Here is an 18,050-nt window from a genome sequence, read left to right as displayed (position 1 = left end):
GTTTGTGAAATATTTGTTAGAGACATGTGTAAAATTAAATCTACCAATAATATACCCTATAATAGATGTCACATAGGCTTTGCCCTAGTGGGGATACATCTGTCGTAAAACAGGATGAAATCCCTGATTATCATTTGTCCTATTGGATAAATTTAATTATATATAGGCATAGGCCAAACGTATAGTGCATCTTGGTGCACCATATTGGTTTCCTCTGTTTCGCTTTGCATGCTCTAGCTGCACCACTGTGAATGCAGAGGATTTATATTATTATAATATGGTATACTGCATGTCTTTGCATGCCATTTAGGAAATGTTAGGAAAACTAACATACTTACTTGGGTGCCAGTTAGATTAACTGAGGCATGTGTGTACCTAAATCTAATTGTATGTTTGTGTGGTTTCTCCCACTAACATAAAGTATATATATTAGAATATCCCCTAGACCACAGATAAACCAGTCAATGACAAAAATTAACCCTTAAAGTTTACTGACCTAACAGTGGCCAGCCTCATCTGTCACTGCTGGGGGAGACGTTTACGACCTGAGAGGTATTTATAACCTAGGGGAAATAAATTGGCTTATATTTTGGAAGAAGGTGTTCCAAATGGAAAAATGCTTAAGCAAATTTAAAAATAATGATTAGAATCAATTTCTTCTCTTGTATTATATAAAACTTCATAAGGGGGGCATTTTTTGGCAAAGACTGGCTTATGGGTCATTCCCTCATAGCTTTCCACTGTTGTCTTCTTGCTTGTTGTCTTTCCTCCCCCACTTTGTCTGTCACCTGTTGTGTCTTTAGAACAGTGAACCTGCACTCCCAATGAAGTGTATAATTTGTTATGTTTTGATCTTTTTGTTTTTGATCAATTCTTGAATTGGATATCTGGATTTATGCAGATATTCACCCCGAATAAATGTATATTTTTTCAAGTAAATAACTGAATTATAAATCTTGTAATGGTGCATGTGAGCTATATAATTTCCAGTGTTCTGTTAGCATTCTGTATGCAACATACTGCAGTGTTGTACAAACGTATGCATGGTTATAGGCACGGCTCGGTGATTTAGTTTCTGAGTATTTAGACTCTGCCTCTTAAATTGTCAGAAGGCTTAACCCATTGCAACATTGGATGTTCTCTTGGTGGGCTGTCCCAGATTAATGAATCATTTTGATGATCCCATTAGAACTTTCTATTATAACAAAAAATATATATAATCTGAAAGAGCTTGTTTCAAGCTAACTTTTTCCTGACAAGATAAATTGTCCTATCTTTATTGTCCTATTCATCAAAAAATAGAAATAAGATCTACATAGAATACTAAATGGTCCTTTGAATTAAGGACACTTAAACCTGGTAACTTCAACAAGCCAAAGGAAGAAAAGGAAGGCAGAATGATAAAAAAGATACTGATTAATACATTTAAAAAAAGACTTTGGGTTTTTTGTCTACAAGTAACTTGAGATTTATATTTAAAAACCTAATGTCTTTAAATTAATATTTCCAAACACATTTTCTAATGTATTTAAATGTCCAATAAAAAATATACAAAAGTATAAGTACAGTGAATGGCAAAGACAAACTCTGCAAATTAGAAAAGCAAAATTACCTCGGCGATAATGTAGCTCACCCAAAACCCATTGTTAACACAATTTACAGACATCCCTTGTGGTTAGTGAATTCAGCTGCAGTTACATGTTTTCTGACCTTCAGCACCCCTGGTGGAAGCTGTCTTTTTACTTCTTGTTGTTGCAGTCCAGGAGCTTCACGTTTCTTCTCTTTTCTAAAGTGAAGCACCTATAGCATCATCAACATTGTGATTACAAGCACGTAGACATCTTTAGTAGGCACTGAAAATCAAATGACAGTGTGGCTATAATCCTGTGAACATCACATCAACCCTTGCGTCAACATACTCTTAACAAACTTTTTATTTCACTCTGGATTGACCATATTCATAGGGGAAAAAACTTGGCAAAAGAGAACATGTAACATTTGGAACACGGATGTGTTCATATACCTACATTATTATGGATAGTACTGTATTGTACTGGTGATTGCGATTCTATAATTTTATGTTGCTATTTGACCCTGCCTTGGCTTGGTCTCATTTGTAAAAGAGGTTTTAATCTCAATGTGACTTCCTAGTCAAATAAAGGTTAATATATTTGAGAAACTGTATAAATCTGGCATATTTAAAAGCTCTCTTGGAGCAAGCTCCGACTGTACATGTACAGTCCCCTCCAAAAGTATTGGAACAGCATGTTCAATTCCTTTGTTTTTGCTATACACTGAAGACAATTGAGTTTGAGGTCAAAAGATGTACATGAGATGACATATCCGAGTTTCAGCTTTTAAGAGGGGAAATCATTGGGGATAGCATGTACAACTGTCCTGAAAAAGAAAAAAATCATTGGTGTATCATCAAATAGGTTGATCAAGGAAAACAGCAGCAGTTGAAAGAAACATTGTGAGAGCTGTGAAGAAAAACCCCAAAACATCAGTGAGTGACATCAAATCTCCACAGGGCAGGGGTGAAGGTATCTTAATCAACTGTTTGGAGAAGATCTAGAGAGCAGCAATATAAAGGCTATACTGCAAGATGCAAACAATTAATTGGTAGTAAGAATTGGTAGGCGACATTACAATTAGCAAAGAAGTACAGAAATGAGCCACAAAAGTTCTGGAACAAAGTTTTATGAACTGATGGGACCAAGATCTACCAAAATGATGGAAAGCCCAAAGTGTGGAGAAAGAAGGGATCTGCTCATGATCCAAAACATACAAGCCCATCTTTGAAGCATGGTGGAGAAAGTGTCATGGCTTAGGCTTACATGGCTGCTTCTGGAGTGAGCTCACTCATCTTTATAGATGATGGAACTCATGATGGTTGCAGCAGGATGAATTCAGTAGTCTTCTTTATCATGTAGAAAGACAATGACCAAAAAGACACTGCCAACACAACATAGGCCTTCATTCATTTTATCTTCTGAAGAGGAGATTGAAGGGAAAAACCACCCGAAACAAACAACAACTGAAACAGGCTGCATTAAAAGCCTGTCAAATACTGATGGAACGGTTTGGTGAGGTCAAGGCTTGATGCAGTTATTGCAAGCAAGGGATATGCTACCAAATATTAAGTGTTATTTATTTTCATTTACTTAAATACTCCAATCCAATACTTCTGCTCACCTAAAAAATGGGCAGTCTGATACCAAAGGTGCTATGTTCTAAGTAGTTTAAGAGATCTAGGTGTAAATACCAGGAAATAAAAGCTGAAATCCTGAAATCTTGTCTTCCTGTTCATCTCAACCCCAAATGTATTCACCATATTGCACAACAAATGAATTTGCCTTGCTATTTCAATTCTTTTGGAGGGGACTGTATCTCAAATAGTACTGTGTAAAAATTATTGCACAATTATTGCACAGGACAAGAGCAGCCCAACCCTGAACACACCCATCTCATAACCAGATTTTTAGGCATGTTGGAAGACTCCCCTTATGACTGTGTTGCAACTTGCAGTCTAGCACGCAGCTGACTTTGACTTCCAGCTCAATAATATTTTAGTTCAATCTCATAGATTTAGAAGGTGTATAAAATAGCAAATAACTGGATATAAGAATTTAAACCAGTCATATCGAAGAGAAATGGAAGCAACTATCTTTACTGGCAAGTATCTTTACTGTATCGTGAACATGAGCAATATTTAAAGTTCACTATTAGTCTTGTCAATGGAGCAATTGAGCTTGTCAATGCACTACTGCCACGTTTATCTTAAAATGTATGCAACCATGTTGGTGTGTCCCTCTCAGCTGTGAAGATTGCAGACTGGGGATGGGGGTGGTTGCTGCTGTGATCGTGGGAATGCAGAAGGGAATTTGTGAGTGCATTCACTTGGATTTTTATTCTACTTTCTTTACTTTGTTTGGCGTCCCCCTGAGATGGACTGCAAGACAACCACCAATGTCGCCTACACCCAGCAATGTCCCACCCGTGTTCTGTGTAATACACTGCTCAAAAAAATTAAGTCAGTTAAACTTCATGGATGTCAATCTGGCCATTTTGGAAGTGATTGTGAATCAGTTTCACCTGCTTTGGTGCAAATGAGTGACAACAGGTGCAATGGAGATGCCAAAGCAAGACAACCCCCAAAAAGGTCATGGTTTTGCATGTGGTGGCCACAGACAATTGTGCTCACAGCCCAGCACCGTGCAGCTTGATTGGCATTCGTGAGAGATCACCAGAAATGGCAGGTCTGCCATTGGCGCCCTGTTCTCTTCACTGATGAGAGCAGGTTCACACTGAGCGCGTGAAAGAGTCTAGAGACGCCATGGTGAACGTTATGCTGCCATCATCCAACATGACCGGTTTGGCAGTGGTTCAGTGATGGTCTGGGGAGGGATATCCTTGGAGGGTCACACGGACCTCCATGTCATAGCCAACGGTACCCTGACCGCTGTGTTAGGTACAGGGATTAAAATCCTCAGACTGATTGTCAGACCTGAGGAGCATTACATTATATTACATTACATTAATGGCATTTGGCAGCCACTCTTATCGACGTACAGTTGATTAGACTAAGCAGGAGAGAATCCTTTGATTGTAAAATATTACAATTATTAATCTTATTTGGCTTCATCAATAAAAGGGTTCCAAAATATTAGAAAACGGTTTTGAGCACATTTCCATGTGTGGGATCAATAAAGTGTATTTCACCTCTCCATTAATCAACCTCTAAGTTTTGGTTTTTTTAATATGAATTTATTTCAGATTTTTCCCTTTTTCTCCCAATTTGGTAGCCAATTGTTCCCCTTCTACGCCAATTAGAGTTAGTGTTAGATACACCATCCACACCCGTCCCTAGGCGGCCCGAGGGAGAACGACACGCGTTCTTCAAGCCGTCTCGTCTCACAATCGTAACCGTGATTCCGAGGCATCCGAGGTGCTTATTGTGTGGTGATCAGCGAACCCTGCCAAGTCCCTCCCTCTGGAGCAGTGAGCCAATTATGCCACTCCGCGTCAGCCGGCCAAACTTGGCTTTTGGCAGGACCGGGAATCGAACCTCGGTCCTCTGGGTTTTTTTGCACAACTTAGAGGTTGTGCAAAATCAACCTCTAAGTTGATTAATGACAGATATGCAGGATTTGCATGCTATGGAAAGATTCTGATCCGTGACCAAACCAGCCTATGTAAGGAGGTACTGAAATTACTCAGCAATGCATTAACACAACCAGAAGAAGTAGTTCAAGATAGCATTTGCTTAGGTATATTCCCAGAAAAAATATAGTTCTCGAAAATGGTTGAATGGATAAAAAAATAAACTAGTCAGAAAACAGTCAAAGCTTCATAACCATATTTGGCTCCATAAATATGTCTGTATTGAATAATTTGCAAAAAACAAACTTATATTTCTACCAAACATAATGAACATGTTCTACCAAACATATTGGAACATGATTTTCTGACGTAGAGAAACGGTATCAAAGATTGTTAGTATAAGGCTTTTATTGTCTGTGGCGAGGTGTGGGTTGTAAACAGTGAGCATGGGAAGGGGGGCGCTGAATCTTTTTGCCCTGATTTGCAAATAAGAGGCTGAAAAGAATCTAAACTTCTGTTCTAGCTAGTGGACCATTTTTTTAACAATCTGGCATCGGCGTTTTGTGGTTTTATTATGTCACGGTTTTTTTTATATAAATATAAAGGCTACAACCATTTGACACGTTGACAACTCAACCACATGGGGGCAGACTGGATAGGGTTAAAAAGAAAATGTTTTATTGCATAAGATACAAGAATAATAATAATACTAATAATATAATAATACACCACTCCAGTCCTGGTAGGAGCACAAGCCTCTCCTTATTCTCCTTCAATAGTTTGTGGGTGAATCTCTTTTACCAAAAATAAATCTTAATTTCACTTTTGATCCGCCCACCTCACTTTTCTGTGTCAGTAACAAGCCCGGGCTGTAACAACATTCAGTAAGTCTTCTCAATGGATGATCCCTCCATAGCTTATTAATGCAGTTGTGTTGTGCTGGGACGTCTGAGAGTGGCACTGTGTCTGGGTGAACTCACCTCAGCCATCTGTGTAGCTGTGTTCCCCCGGGCGCCCATGTACACCATGGCCAGAGCTGAGAAGATGCTGAGTGGAGAGTAGAAGATGCTGTCCGTTTTCTTATGTTCAGTTATGTTCTTAAACAGGTAGAACTTGGTATTTTCAGCACTCAGTGACTCCATTGTTGGTCTCCTGGAAGGGCAGTCATTTCAGAAAGAAATGCATCATGCAATCGGAATGATATATGTTTTTGCAACAGTAGAATAATATACAATATACAGTTCTGGAAAGCTATAGCTACACACACTTGACTCACTCTTATAAATACTCTTTATACACGTTTGCTTGTTGGTGAAGAAGGAAAAGAGTTTTTCACTTTTCTATGGCTGCTATACCTTTACCAAAACTGGTATTTCCAGACAAGGCTGACTATGATGAGAATCCCACATATAATATTCACTTTTTTATGAATAGCAATTGCATTCAAGCACATTGTCCTCCAAAAGTATGTTAAGGGTAGAGTGATAGATTTTATATTGGTGCTACTGGTGCCAGTCACTTTCAGTATTATAGTATTATCACACTCGATTCAAAATCTTAAAATCATCTTGGCTATAACATGCAAGCCTGCATCAGTAAGACTATCATTTAATCGTATAGGCTAATTGATATGATTACCATTCCAGGATTAGTGCAGTGTCTGCTACGTTAAAGACATGTCTAAAGAATATCTCACTGAAAGTTGATGCCACGCAAGCTGGTTGAATAATCACCTAGTTCTCTTATTGTTTCTTCCAATTCCTATTTTCTTCTCCTACTGGAGTGGTGTCTAGTCAATCAAAGACAATGAGTGATGCTGCAACTTCACAAGGAGTACTTCTTAGCCAGGCACGCCCACATCGTACAGTATGATCTGTCCACAGAAGTATATGCACTAAACTTGGGAAACTGCCTGTGTCTGCCTGTGTCTGCGAAACGATTGTGACAACAAACAAAAAAAATCGTTGAAGGATTGGGCAACAGCATTCTGCATGTACCAGCAGTGCATAAAATGTTCTCCTCTGATGCAATGACTGAGCAGCTAAGTGAAAAAAGCAACCAACAAAGTAGGCTTTTGTGCACTTTTATTTTCACAAGGTTACTGCTTCTTGTTTTTATTACTTGTTTTTTTGTTATTTTAGTGTTGAGTAAAATATAATGAACAGAAAGGAAACAATCTTTGGTCTTAAGCCAGGATTTATCTTCAAAGAGAATACAATGGACATGAATGAAAACAATGCACTGCAGCAGGACTGTCTAAGCTCTGAGAAGCAGATAATGAGATATTATTTTAAGGCAGACAGCATTGCAGAGCCATTTAACACGCAGACAGTCATTCTTTAGACTACTGCTTATAACTGGAAACTGCAGAGTTTAAGACTTCAAGGGGAGCAGAAACGGCCATAGAAGAGGATGCTCTGAGTGGGGTTGTGTCTGATGAAGAACAGGAAGGGATGGTCTGCGATGAACTGATCTGGGGGTGGCCTGGAACATCCAACAATCATGGTGGCAGCAGTGGCGGCAGCAGCCTCTGTGCCCTCCTCGTTCACCTCCACAAAGGCCTTGTGCACCACTTTGGACAACACCAAGTCATTGCTGGGAGACATACCAGAGAAATCGCTTTTGGACACATCGAAGGCATCCTTCAACTCCATATTGACCAGAATATCTTCCAGGTCATAGCTCTCTTCTTGAACTTGGGCACAGCCAAAACTAAAGGAGTATATTTCATCTTCTCAGGCTGTGTCCACTCGATGAGCTTGTTATACGTGAGCTCCCTTTCCAACTGCAGGAGAAAAGAAGCCATTAATCCAGTTGAGAGTGGTGGATTTCTGAAGGCTTGTTCACTCCTTACCACATATTATCACACATTCTTATACTCTAGAAAGTTTCCTTTAATTTAAACAAATCTACAAAACATACAATTTCACCAGGGGTTCCCAAACTTTTGCATACCACTGCAAAAGATACATTTCTAAAATTGAACACAGGAAAATAAAGCAGAATTTATCATTCAACTGTCATGGAGAGAACATTTCACTTCAACACAAAGTTGGATCAGTGACCTAACTGCAACACTAAAGAGGAGAGCACTTATGCTCTGGAGTCCCATCTTTAGCAAACTGATGTCAAGAAATTACAAAAATGTGACTGAACAGCACAGAGGATAAAAACCTTTCCAGCGTCAGTGTCGGCAACAGTTCATAATTATTTAGGAGTCACAGAGTAATCTGGAAACTAAGTAAGCATGTTACCTTATTCAATTTGAATTGCCGTCCATGTGTATTTATTGTCCCAATCAGCCTTAAAATAGATAGCATTCACCAACACCAGACTGGTCATACTGTTAACAGTCCCTTTCGACAGCAGGTTCTTGATTTTATCTACAAGAAAGCACAATAAAGCGAAGATATATAGATGGGATGGTGTCACACAAGTACATTAATTAAGATATCCAGATACAGATATAATGCAGTATGTCTTGAATAATGCAGATGCGATTCATCTTTAAGAGGTGTGAAACATGCACAAACAGAAAATTCAACATCTACAATGCAAAATGCAGAACATAAATCTTTTAACAATAAAGAAAGGCATCAGGTGCCAAATATCCTGTATCGTAAGAATTAAAGAAATATTACTTCATGAAATATGCACGATGTGATAGTGTCTATCTTTTTTATGTCAAGTCAATGTTTAGAGTATTACACAACATAAACTACATGGCACGCAAGTCTGAAGATATTTCACTCCGGTACATCATTCATACAATGATTGATTGTTGGTTAATATATTTGAGAAAGTGTGTAAGCACGGCATATTTAACAACTGAGGCGGCAAGGATAGTGCAGTGGGTAGCACTGCCACCTCACAGCAAGGAGGTCCTGGGTTCGAATCCCCGTGGGCCGGGGCCTCTCTGTGTGGAGTTTGCATGTTCTCCCTGTGTCTGCGTGGGGTTCCTCTGGGTACTCCAGTTTCCTCCCACAGTCCAAAGACATGCAGGTTAGGTTGACTGGAGAGACTAAATTGCCCGTAGGTGTGAGTGAATGATGTGTGTCCCCAGCCCTGCGATGGACTGGCGACCTGTCCAGGGTGTATTCCTGCCTTTCGCCCAATGTATGCTGGGATAGGCTCCAGCCCCCCTGCGACCCTGATCAGGATAAGCAGGTTCAGATAATGGATGGATGGATGGATCTGTGGGTGCTTAACAATAGAAAATATTGAAATAACATTAACACAACAGCAATTACATGAAAACACACAAATTACATTTACAAAACTAGACTCCTTGTTTGAACATGTGTGTGTGGCTGTGTGTCTGAGGAGACTGAATTTGTGTGTACATCTGTGCATGTGCGCCTGTAGCCTATTTGTGCAGGTGTGTTTGTGTTTGTAAAGGTGCTATGACTATACAATATGACTATGACATATTTTGACATCTTTTGGTGCACTTCCTTTTGTTCCAAGTTGGTCATGTTTAATACGATAGTTTTGATAGACTGTGAGGAACAGTTCGAAACAGGATTTTATGTCATCAACCCCGGATATGGCATATCTCGTTGTCCCTGGGGTCATCCTGATAACATTTTCAGCCGACAGCCAACCTCTCCTCACAGGTGGAGATGAAGACCAGGACAAATCCCCATTCTTTGACCTGAATGTACCAACATTTACTCTATAGACTCAGCTGGGCCCTCTTCCTCATCACTGCATTGTTCCACATCGGTTGTCTCTTGGTCTAGATCATATTCTACATTGTCGTCAACCTCTGACACTTCCTCCTCTCATGCATTTTCATTGTCAGTTTCCTGGCCTCTCTCCTCCTCACCAGTGTCTTGATCAAAGATAAGACCAAGATCCACAAATACAGTCTATCGTTAGGTCACAGTGCTGCCACATTGTGAGCAAAAAGCTTTATTTACCAGAGCTGCAAGAAAAGTTCTACATATTATTGAAACAATGTTGTGATTGTATGTGAGAATGCCAACAGTGGTTCCTATGGGGGAAAGATCCTATTGGCGAAAGGATCCTGTGGGGGTTTCCAAGGAAGCCAGGAAGGGGAGTGAGGCGTGTGTGTGCATATGCGTGTGTGTGCGTGTGCTAAATCACACATGCATATGGGGGTCTGCGAGAGGAAGTGTGTCCATAAACACTAGATGTAGTCTTACCCTTTAATTTCTAAAGTCCAGTCATTTTTGACCAGGAACACCACAGGTATAGAAAAGTTAAATAAAATACCTACATTTTTATGAAAATTGTCACATTTTATTTTGTGTGTTGTCCTGTGTGGACAAAGTCATGGAGCCTTAAGAAATTACCCTAATCATATTAAATTAACGACATTTTTCAGAGAGAGAACTTTTAAATCCGTCAAATTCGACCGGAACACAACAGGAGGGTTAATAAAATTATTATCGCTATTTTTCTGAAAGAAGCAATCAAGACACGGATCATAAAATGTTATTTCTAGATGTTCATCCGTTGCTTATTCATATATTAACATTATCTGGCCAATTTTAACTGATGACCTAATTTACCTGACTTCACCCTTCAGTTTTGCCACTAAATACTGTGACACAAGATCACAGAAAAGCACCATATGATGGGTAGTGGAGAGCGGACAATTTCAAGTTTCTTGAGGGGATATCATAGCGCAGCTGCGACACATCAGTAGGACACTGTCGAGTGTTTATATTTTTTCATTATTTTCCCCAGATAGCAAGATAGCAAGTATCTCTGGGTCAGATATGCGCCGAATATGACCCAAAGTCAGGCGGAACTGGTGCAGATCCAGACCGGAGTCGCTTGCTATCTGGGTTGCACCCTTTCAGTGCTGTTGGAGTGGCAAATTTAGCTGCGTGTGGCAAATTTTACATTTGGCTTTATTTTCTTGTATCTGCTCTTGCGTTCTTAGAGAATTATGACTGATTATTACTTACTTTAGAAGGAACATATTTCTCATGTCCCTATCGTAAGTTCATTTAAAACCGACACAAGATCAGGACTAATGGCCAGCTTTTAAACGCAAGCCAAAGATCGCCAAACACAAATGAGTATAAATTATTTCAGTAACATTTCAAGTGATTTTAGTAACGTTTAGTAGCAATATTAAAAATTCTAAGTTAACGTTTAGAAGTCACACCTCTCAAGAGATAATTTGAGACACACCATGCCATCTATGCGGGGAACAGCTTGCCCTTGCCTGTCAAACCTGATAATATAGCTACGGACCAAAAGTTGACACTGTTGCAGAATTGGGTGGGAAGAACCCGTTTCCTTTTTTCAACAATTCCAAGCATTTTCAGTGCAGAGCCATGCAAACATTCTACTGAATTCTTCCCACATGCACACACGTAGTCATATGCTAAAATAAAACATGTGCTTTTAAAGAATACAGTAGGCTAGCTAACTACATTTAGTCGCAGTAATGAGAATATCGAAGGTTAACCAACAGAGACATGAGATTGCATTACGAGCGATGCATTAGTTCAATGCAAACTCGTGGGTAATCAAACCCAACCCTACCTGCTGGCACAAGCAACGGGTGCGAAGATTCCACTGAGGATGCTCAACACCAGTGGTAAAACTGTTTTCACATACCTAAAATTGCAAAACTGGCGCAACCGAGAGGAAAACGCTCCTTCTTTAAGGTGAATTATGTTATCTAGGTGAAACCCATCTAACACTTAAGTACTGAAGTAAAATAGTCAAAAGTTGTAGTCTACATGAAAGGAGAGAGTGAACACATCGCTTTCATTTGCTTTTCTCTAGCTACGTGAATTCAAGCTGCGTCATTTACAACTCTGTTTATATTTACAACTTCGCTTAAGCTTGATGTCGTTTAATGTTAGCAACGTTGCAGTAAGGCGCTCAGTCACTGTAACCAACGTTAGCTAGCTCCTATATTCTGATCAGCTAGCTACAAGTAGACCAGAAGGGATAGTTTAACCAGAAAGGACCACGATTCCGACATTGGTTGGAGCTGAGAAAAAAAATCAGGCAGACCCGTTGTAAAATCAGTTTCCGGGGATAGAGGAAAGAGGAAGGAAACCCTCAAGACTCCAATAATAATTATTTAGATTTCGAGTGCCTAAACAATTGAGGCTATTTCATGTTGTTGTTTTTTTCTTGCTTTCTTATTCAATCGCTACCCCACTGTGAATCTATCGGACAACATGCCACTAAAGAAAAATTTGTAATATTTTAGGTGGTGCACAGATTACAACATTGGTGGTGTATTTCATTTATTGCTGTTAATTCCAGGAAAACAAATCAACAATTTGCAAATTCATTCTACAAATGTAGTTGACCAGTAGACAACATTTAGATATCAAAGAATACAGTAAACATACAATGGAAGGTGAAAATATAACCCCTGTATATACAGTACAGTTTTTAAACCTAAAAAGTTCAACAAATACAACTGGCAGGTTCATATAGTTTTTCATACACACCAATACAAAGACCTCTCTACTTTCTTCAATACAAGCAGAAATTATTCATACTACTTCAGCAGTTGAAAGCTCTCAGATTAAAACTACTCTTCAACATTTCAACTTCAAGCAACCAATAATAATAAATAGATAAATAAATTGTATTATTATAAAAATCTGTGTACACTCATGAGTGTTTAACATGTCTGTGTATACATTGCACATACCCACCCATGACAGATAAATCAAAACCATTTATTCTGCAAGGACTTGGGAGAAAAAATGGCTTGCAAACCCCATCATCTTCAGTTGAACGATAGAAAACCCAAGATTCAATGTTATTATCTCATTCATGTTTTGATTTTGTTTCAAATTTGGTTGTATATCATTTGGAGTGTTTCCACCAATTTTTGCATGTACATATGTACACAAACACACAAAATGCAGTCAAATATCAATGCTGTATAAACCAAAGAGAAATTCTCCATGAAAGTTTCTTCCATCATGGCTAGTACAGGCAGGTCAAAATGCTTATAGACAGAGATCTACCTCAAGGAGCTACTGAATGCCTTCTGCTAATCCCTCCACTGGCTGCGAGCTAGGTAGTGGCTGAAATTGGCAATGTGTCTCCCGCGCTGTCCATTCTGCCTCACTGCACTTAGGGACTTCAGAACTCCTGGTTGCTATAGTGCATGTTGCCAAATAAAAGCAGCGTTTAACTTAATGAAATGACAGACATGATGATTAATAGTGTCTTAGCACGCATTTCACATTGTATCAAGTGGCAAATGCTTCTGAATTAACCTTTTTCAAAATAGAAAGATACTGCCGAATTCCATAAGTTTATTAAATCAAAATAATACATTGTACATTCAAAACACTGTGCCAGGAAGAAAAAAAACAATGTCAGCATTACATACATGTTTTTGTTTGCATTTAGTTTCCTTGCTGTACAACAAAAATGAAACCAAAATAAGAAGGAAGCATAAATATTCTTTAGTGTAAAAAAGGCTGTAATGATACGTCTGCACACCATGTAACTCATTCAAGGAAAAGAATGGTTTAATGTTAGATGGTCCACCTTGTACAGTCCAACTCAAACCTCTGGTCAGAGACTTAACACTCCTGACCTCTGGGAATGGTACACACTGGATATAATAGCAATACAAAGGCATTGGAGAGTCTATAATGGTTGGCATTTATAATGAATCCCATTTAAACCCCCCTTATATCCAAGATAAAATAATTACCTAGCTTCCATACTGTAAAGAGATGTGGTGTTTTATTGTATGTTTGTTTCTATCTTTTTTTTTTACATTTTAAGAAATAAGTTAGTAAACATGAGGCGATGTCTCTTGCCAGTGTTCAGTGCAAAAAATACCAAAAGCCACAGCAAAACACCTCAGTGGAGACGAGAGATTCTCCCTCAACTACGACTGGGGAAGTATCAGGCACAATTATTCAGATTTGCCAGACCCTCAAGCACATTTTAAAATGTAAAACAGGACACGGGGGGGGGGGGAGCCCTCTGAAAATACAAAGGTCTCTGGAAATGTAATTGTTTTGCAGAATAAGAGAACGCTGCAGTGGTCTTCTGTCCCTTCAGTCAGCATTGTCAAGCGCTTCAGAAGAGTGAGGGGTAACATACTTCAGCCGAAAGCCACCTGAAAGACACACAGAGGAGGGCATCACTGCACGTGTTACAGGAGGAGACAAGGAAAAGAAAGGAAATAAAACAACACTACAACCACGGGTGGCACCATGGCCTCTACTTCACTGGCAGCAGATACTGTTGGGTGGGAAGAACCAGTTTCCATTATCTAGAAATTAAGAGCATTTGCAGTGCATTTTTTTTACCAACTGGCCTAATAGGCTATTGTTTTCGACTGCGCAGCAAAAATGCAAACCTGATACACCTGCAGATTCCTACACAGTCAAGCATGTTTCGTGGCATTTTTTCTCTTTTGTAATCGTCCCGTTCTTTATATCCAGATGGAAAATGTGTTGCATCATAAAAGGTTTATATTGTTATGTTTCTCCACCTTGCAAATGACATGAAAGAGATGTTGATGAAAGCCACAGAAATAGAAAGGTAAAATAATGTTTACTTCTACAAAGACATTACACCTGGTAAAAGCATGAAAGCAATCAAAATTGAAGACTGAGCTGGTCAAGCTGGACATAAGCTGGTCTAGTAGACTATGAGCTGGTCAATCAGCATGGCCAAATAGCTGTTTCAAAACAGTTTGAGCTGGTCAAACCATGTTGAGCTGGGAGCTGGTCTAAACTGGTCAACCAGCTAGCTTGAGCTGTTTTTTTCAACGGGGTCTTTAGACCAAATAATTTACACACATAGGCCTGTGCTAACAAAAGAATGTGCTTTTAAACAATGCAATAGGCTAGCCAACTGCATTTATTTACATACAATAGTAACAATATGAAGAGGTTAACCAACAGAGCTATCAGTTAGGATTACATTACAAAATTGTGATGCCAAAATAATAACCCCTTGTTTAACATAGCCATCATGGTAAATCAGTCACAGAAGTCAATCGAGAGCCTAGAAGAGTGTGTTGCCAGTCTAGGATAGGGTGTAGTCATCCTAGGAGGGTGGGTTGCCAGGCTAGGTTGCTAGTCCAGACGAGTGAGTTGCCAGCCTAGGCGAGTCATTAGCCAGGTGCGTACTATACACTGGTTCTCATTTGCACCTGCTGGGTCATCAGTGGCTATACTGTCATTGGCTTAGTGTCATAAGTAAGTAGCCGCCTTCAAACTCTCATACATCTGATTTTTGGCACAAATCAAGCACCATAGTGAAAAATAATGGGACGCACCTATAGTGTCCAGTGTTCATATACTACGAGGAAGAGAAATTTAAGATAAGTATACAAAATTGCATGAGGCCCATTGACCTTAGCTGAGAGCCACCTGCAGCTCTTTGGGTGTTCTTCTATGATATTTTTTTACTTCTTGCATTTGTTGCTGTGTGGCGGCATGGATGGTGCAGTGGGTAGCACTGCCGCCTCACAGCAAGGAGGTCCTGGGTTCGAATCCCCGTCGGCCGGGGCCTCTCTGTGCGGAGTTTGCATGTTCTCCCCGTGTCTGCGTGGGTTTCCTCCGGGTACTCCGGTTTCCTCCCACAGTCCAAAGACATGCAGGTTAGGCTGATTGGAGAGTCTAAATTGCCTGTGGGTATGAGTGTGTGAGTGAATGGTGTGCCCTGCGATGGACTGGCGACCTGTCCAGGGTGTATTCCTGCCTTTCGCCCAATGTATGCTGGGATAGGCTCCAGCCCCCCTGCGACCCTGTTCAGGATAAGTGGGTTCAGATAATGGATGGATGGATGGATTTGTTGCTGTGCCCTTGAAAAATATTCAGCAGGCTGGCCATACCTGGGAAGGTTCACCAATGTTTCAAGTGTTCTCCATTTCAAGATAATGGCTCTCAGGGTGGCTTGGTGGAGTCCCAGAGCTTTAGAGTGGCATAGACTTCACTTGAGCCCAATAGAGATGCTGTGGCAGGACTATAAACTGTTTATGCTTGAAAACCTACCAACTGGTCTGAATTAAAGCAGTTCTGCAAAGAACAGTGGGTGAAAATTCCTCCACGGCGATGTGACTGATATTTAAATAAAGGAAACGTTTGGTTATTTCTGCTAAAGGTGCTAGTTATTTAGGGGGTGGGGGTAAACAAATAAAAGAATACAAGTTTTGAATTTTGTGGTGCCTCGGGGTGGATCCTGAGGGCAGTGGGTGGGCCCAGCTGGAAACCAGACACAGGAGTCAGCAATATTCAGAAAAATAAATCAATTAGGGCAAGGGTAGGGAAAAACAGGAGAAAATAAAAGGGCCATTCAGGCAAAAATAACTTGGGGTCTTCCCAGAGCGGGGTATTCTTCAGGGCCTCCTTCCTCCTTCCCTCCTGGGTCGCGTCAGGGCTGGGGAAAGCACAAAGGGACAGGGTAATTTGAAGGCGCTTTATTATCCTCACATGTCCGTTGGTAAAGGTGGGGTCTCCCTTAGGATCAATCCTCCGGGTCAGTACGGCAGACAGTCAGTACGGCAGACAGTCCTTCCTCTCTCTGCCTTCCTCAGAATAGGCGCCAACTGACTTCGTTTGCAGCCCCAACCGCACCTTAAATATCTCCTCTGCTCATCAGAGAAAAAGGCAGCAGCTGAGTCAGTGTTCATGGGGGTTCACTCACGTGCGCTGTCCGCGGTCCTGGTCTGCAGGTAGAGGGATTGCTCTCCAGGGTGCTGATCTCCCCATCACCTCTCTGGGAAAATAGACACCTTCGTGTACCTCTCCTAAGGCGTGGCTGCATTGCCCGGGTCCCTCTGGGGTTTTCCACCCACGTGGCGCAACATGCAGGAGCAGGGGCGCCACAATTTACTTGTGCAATAGTACATTTTGTCAAGAGATTTGAAACCATGCAGTGTGACCAACATGCAATAATAGAGAAAGGGGGAAATTTCACCTGACCATGACTTTGGGGAGCACTGTACATAATAATCCTTCACCATTGCTCACATAAATAATTTTGTCATATGAATGTTGTCTGCGGCGGCACGGATGGTGCAGTGGGTAGCACTGCCGCCTCACAGCAAGGAGGTCCTGGGTTCGAATCCCCGTCGGCCGGGGCCTCTCTGTGCGGAGTTTGCATGTTCTCCCCGTGTCTGCGTGGGTTTCCTCCGGGTACTCCGGTTTCCTCCCACAGTCCAAAGACATGCAGGTTAGGCCGATTGGAGAGTCTAAATTGCCCGTAGGCATGAGTGTGTGAGTGAATGGTGCGTGTGCCCTGCGATGGACTGGCGACCTGTCCAGGGTGTATTCCTGCCTTTCGCCCAATGTATGCTGGGATAGGCTCCAGCCCCCCTGCGACCCTGATCAGGATAAGCGGGTTCAGATAATGGATGGATGGATGGATGGATGGAATGTTGTCTGCTTGAATTCATGTAAATGCTTAATGGTCACTCCGATGGCAAACTCGACTTCATCTCTGTTCCTGAAGAGGTGCTTTTATATGAAAACAAGCAGCTGGCAACTGAACATTTCAGAAGAGAAAGTGCTAATCTATGCTCCTCCCAAATTAGCTGTAGAGTTTGCAGCATGATCGTCTCTGCATCATTGTCAAGTGGGAAAATCAAGCAAATGGAGACATTCAATTGTGGATTTCTATGAATCATGTGGCACATAATTAGTAATTTAGCCAGATATGGAGACTTTTTTCTTGGAATGACTTTAACACAAAAAAATCTGATTGACTAGGCACCAGCATTCTGCATGTACCAGCAGTGCATGAAATGTACTCCTCTGATGCAATGACTGAGCAGCTACATGAAAAAAGGAACTAACAAAGAAGGCTTTTGTACACTTATTTTCACAAATGAGAAATCTGATCTTAGTTATTGCTAGTTGTTTTTTGTAATTTTAGTGTTGAGTAAAATATAATGAACAGAAAGGAAACCTTTTGTCTTAAGCCATTATTAATCTTCAAAGAGGATACAATGGACA

At 40.6% G+C, this 18,050-nt stretch overlaps 1 pseudogene; it reads right to left on the bottom strand.

Moving 5' to 3' along the window:
- Positions 1–7,484: 7,484 nt before the first annotated feature.
- On the bottom strand, positions 7,485–8,464 carry LOC133125905 (serpin B6-like; annotated as a pseudogene).
- Between the last annotated feature and the right edge of the window lie 9,586 nt (positions 8,465–18,050).

The sequence above is a fragment of the Conger conger genome, chromosome 4 (genome assembly GCF_963514075.1).
Source record: "Conger conger chromosome 4, fConCon1.1, whole genome shotgun sequence".
In the NCBI taxonomy this organism is placed as follows: Eukaryota; Metazoa; Chordata; class Actinopteri; order Anguilliformes; family Congridae; genus Conger; species Conger conger.
This window is presented reverse-complemented; position numbering and strand designations above follow the sequence as displayed.